Below are 4,927 nucleotides of genomic sequence, written 5' to 3' on the forward strand. Positions count from 1 at the left end.
AAATCCATGCCTGCCTCCCTCTTGTTTTTCCTCTCCTCTTCTTCTCCACCCACTTCTTGACCACAATGAGATGAAGAGAATTCCTCCATCACATATTTCCACCATGATGTACCCAAAGCAATAAGGCTAAGTAACCAAGGTTGGCATCTCTGGCATTATAAGCCAAATTAACCCTTTCCTTCCTATAGCTCTATTATGTTTGGCACAGTGACAAACAAATTGAGTGATGACTGACACAGGGATGTTGGAAAACCCCGGATGATTAATGAAAGTCACAATAGGCTTAGCTCATTGATGGACAAGTCCTTGAGTAAATGTTCGCATTAAATCCCTAGGCGAGGCCGGGTGATGGTGGCACATGCCTTTACTCCCAGTACTCTGGAGGCAGAGGCAGAGGCAGGTGGATGTCTGTGAGCTTGAGGCCAGTCTAGGGTACAGAGTGAGTTTGAGAACATCCAGAACAACATAGAGAAACCCTGTCTTAAAAAACCAAACACCAACCTCAAACAAAAAACCAAATCCCTAGGTGACGTTCCACTTCTCCCCTCTCCTCCCCCTCTCCCTTCCCCTCCCCCTCCCCTCCCCCTCTCCCTCTCCTTCCCCCTCTCCCACCCGTCCCCCTGCACATGTGTGCTATGTTCACATGTGTATGGGTGCACATGTGTCTGTATGGCAGCTCAAGGTTGAGGTTGGGGATCTTCCACCTTAGTCTTTTTAGGCAGTATTTTGAAATCAAACCCAGAGCTTAACTGATAACATTCAGTCTCCCTAGTGAATTTGCTCTGAGATTTTCTGTATAACTTCTAAGGCTAGAATTATATAAGGGCCACCTTGCTCATCCAGCATGGGATTTATATGGGGTTGGGAGATTAGAAGTTTAAACTGTGGTCTTCCTTCCTTCCTTCCTTCCTTCCTTCCTTCCTTCCTTCCTTCCTTTCTTCCTCTTTCCCCCATTGCTCCCCCTCCTTCTCCTCTTCCCCCTCCTTCTCATTTTCATAAGACCATCTAGCTCCTCTATTCTTTTAGGTCAGTGATTTTTGGATTCTGTCCACGATGTATCAGAAGGCTGAGACTGTAGTGTCCAAGGTGACTGGTGAATTTGGTGTGATGTCCATATTTCTACACTGTGAGTGAGGCATTAGCTTGTGGGTAAGCAATCTTTCCATTTTCCCCAAATACATTCTCTGCTGTAGAAGACCACAACTCTGTTTTACTACCAGAGATACCTTCTCTCAGGTAGCTGTATTGTGAAGGGAGGCTTGTGATCCAGCTCCAAAATTAGGAATAGTATTCTTTACTATTTACTGTACCAAGAAACCTCTAACAAAGGCTCTGTCAAGCAGGGTTGGGGTGTTTTAGTTCTATACTCTGCTCCAGGAGAGAAAGAGATCTTGTACTTCTCCAAAATGGACCCAGTAATGAGGGATAATTACTGTTCTAAGAGTTTTCTGGGCAATCTCTTAATTGTTCTTAGAAAACCTCCTGAGGATTTAGTTTTATGCCCCCCCCCCCCCTTTTACAAAAGGAATAGAGGTAGTGATGACCAGCTGAGACCACCTTGGCTTGTTATGGAAGTTAGGATCCAATCCCATGATTTGGCCAAAGAGCTTGTAACTTTAACTACCAATGCAGTCTACTGTTTCTCAGACCACCTGGCTGTATGCTCCTCTCTCCTATTATATTGGCCTCTGAGTTTTGATAAACAGGGTTGGCACTGAAAGTCAGATTCTATAGGGACAGCTCTGCAGAATCAAGGTGGCCTGATGTTAGCAATATAACAGGACCTCCGGGGAGCTCTTTCTTATTTGAGGAGGAAGGGCCTAGGTGGGATGGAGCATGCAGGGTGGCATACAGCAGAAGTGCAGTGGTCTGGCTAACTCAGTGCCCTTTGGACATCTGTCCTGATTGAGTAGTGCCCACTGCATCATACTAACTGAATAGCTTGAATGTTGACCCCCATATGTTACTTCCTTAGTGTCAAGGCTGGCATGATGACATGTCCTTGCATCATCATGAACCTTCTAGGTCAGAAGAATGAAAGGCTCAGTTGTCCATGAGGCTGACAGGGGCTGTCATAAAGTGGAAAGCTGAAGGCCACTGGCAAGCCCAGCCCTTACGTTATGGAATATGAATGAGTAGAAAGTGGGAGAGACACAGTGAATGAAACGAGAGCTCAGATAGAGGGCAGTATTTCTCAACCCAATCCAAAGAGGCCCCACTAAAGAGAAAAATATAGTGTATCTTCAGTGTTAAAAGATTAGTCAAAATGTTATTGATCATACAAAGTATTAATCCTTCATGTCTTTATCAACTATAAAATTACAATGTACCAAGAAATTAGAAGCTAACTCACCAGAGCAATACAATTATACATTAGTATCACTTTAAATGTGAGGAATGAGAATATAACCCATGTGTGGCATTGACACTACATGTTCTCTGGGTGTGGCCAGCATCACTTTGGTCTTATGGGATGACTCAGGTCTCCTACCTCAGTTGTCCTTGGAGTCTTGAAAGATCTCTGCTTATGTAGGGACTTCAGCGTTTATATTTCCCCTGGGTGCAAAGATTTTTTTTTTAAATGAGACTTTTAAATTGTGTGTGTTCATGTGTGCGCGTTCGAATGTGTGTGCACACTCGCTCTTGCTAAAGATATTCAGTAAGAAAACAGAGCCCCCTTTCTTCCCAGGTAACGGCCCCAGTGCTATGTGCCCTCTGCTCCTCCCTTCATCTCCTGGGTGTTCCCTGCACTCTCTTCTGTATTCATCAGTGTAGGGCTTGCTCTGTCTTTTCTTCCATTCTGCTCTTCACTGGGAGTCTGCTATGGCCAGTTTCCCATTTTGCTTCTGACTCTCAGGACTCTTGCCTGGGCTTCTGCTTCTGTTCTCTGCCTGGCATTGACTTTGGATTCCCCAATTTCTGTCAGACCCTTTCTTCTCTGGACAATGATGATGACTTTTAAACTTGCCTCAGAACCAAATGGACCTATCTGCTATTCTCCCGAGAACTCTCTTGTTTCAGAAGCCTTAATTTTTCCTTGGCCTTTTCCCTGTCACTGTGGCTGCTAGAGAGCTCTTCAGGAAGTGTCTCTGTAGACTTGTCTCTTTGAACTCACTGGTTTTAGTTTCTGAATATTCGTTTCTTTTTCTTCCCCTTTTCTCTTTGCTGTCACTTTTACTCCTGTTTTATGAAGTCTCAGAAGAGAAGGAGGAGGAGGAGGAGGAGGAGGAGGAGGAGGAGGAGGAGGAGGAGGAGAAGTCTCCTGTAACTTTTTTTCTCTTTCTTATTTCCTTTCCCCCCTTTCCCCCAAAGTCTATCCAACTTCTGGAGAAGCTTCTGTTTTTAGTTGTCAGCAACTTTTAGAATTCAACTTCTAAAGGGCCTTCTTCACCATCACTTGCAACATGGTGCTGTGATGAATGAGCTGTGGTCAAGTTTCCTCCAGTACATTTTGTTTCAATGCAAACCCATTGTTTCACATCTCTGCTATCAGCTCTGAGGGGGTGCATCGATGGCCCTGAGCTGTTGCTAGGAACTGAACTTATATTGATTCGAGAAGGACAAAACAAGGGTCATTCTCCATTTGAGTTCACATGACCCCACTTGTGGCATTTGTTATACCTTACATTTTGCACCTGAATACCAGTGGACTGTTCTCTGAGGTTCATGTCAATATCTTCGGCATATTTTTCTCTCCAAATGTCTTTCTGCCATTCCAATTTGTATTCCATTTCTCTTTCTGTTTCTTCTTTTTTTTTTTGTTTTCTTTTTAAACTCCCAGTGGGGCCTCATACATAATATTTGGGCCATTCTTTAGGTGTTCATCTCCCATAAACAAAAGTTCCAAAGGCTTAGTCCACTAGTATCATGCTGGGAGCATAATGGCCGGCAGGCATGGTGCTAGAGATACAGCTGAGAGCTACATCCTGATCCACAGGCAGAATGCAAAGACATTTCTGATGAGGTAGGACCAAACAACCTCTGAATAACTCTTTGGTACCAAATAGGTCACAGAACAGACTCAGATATCAAGTTGTTTGGCAATTCTTGGTTACAATAAAGAGTATGCTGGTTCATACTTTTGTTGTTTTTTATATTTAGAAATAGGTGGTCTTTATTCTGTTCTAGCTGGTCTTGAACTGACTGTAGCCCAGGAGAACCTCTAATGTGCAACTCTCCCAATTCAGTCTCTTGAATACTGGGGTTACAGGAATGGTCCACTACAGCTGGTTTATTCTGATTGCTTAGATTGATGTGGAATAATATGAGTTCTCATGAAAAATTCACCATGATTTTCCTGTGTTTTTAGTATTGAGAATAAAGCCAGATGTTTCTGTCCAGTAGAAATATAACACAGCCCATAAGTATGAGTCTCATATATAATGTTAAACTTTCAAGCAGCCACTCACAAAGAAATAAGAACAAGCAGGTGCAACTAGCTTAATTATGTTCTTATTTGACTCAATATATTACAAAAATATTTTAACATATAACCAATATAAAATTATTGGTTTTATATTTTTGTGATAAATCTTTACAAATTTGTATGTATTTTATATTTAGAATGCATCCCAGTTAAGATTAACAACACTTTAAGTGTTCCTGTGACTAGTGGCAAGTGCTTTGGAGAACATAGGTGCAGAAAATAATAGGTGTTCATTAAATGTTATGAAGAAGAAAGCTGTACAGATGACTAAAAGAATTTACAGGCTCTCAGGCCTTTAAGATGTCACCTTTGGAGGTTCTGGTGCTCTTTCCCACTTTACAGTAGGGAAGAAGCTAAAAAGGCCCTTAGCCTCTCAGATTTCCTGGATCCTCCTACCTTGTCTCCCTATATCCTGCCTCTGTATCCCTATATTACTGTTCCTCTGTAACCATGCTTGCAGTACATACAGTGTGCGTATCCTTAAAATGCAAAGATTACAGC

At 42.6% G+C, this 4,927-nt stretch overlaps 1 pseudogene; it reads right to left on the reverse strand.

The window, feature by feature from the left end:
• Positions 1 to 2,807: 2,807 nt before the first annotated feature.
• LOC117707333 (corepressor interacting with RBPJ 1 pseudogene) lies at positions 2,808 to 3,832 on the reverse strand (annotated as a pseudogene).
• Between the last annotated feature and the right edge of the window lie 1,095 nt (positions 3,833 to 4,927).

This window comes from Arvicanthis niloticus, chromosome 4 (assembly GCF_011762505.2).
Source record: "Arvicanthis niloticus isolate mArvNil1 chromosome 4, mArvNil1.pat.X, whole genome shotgun sequence".
NCBI lineage: Eukaryota > Metazoa > Chordata > Mammalia > Rodentia > Muridae > Arvicanthis > Arvicanthis niloticus.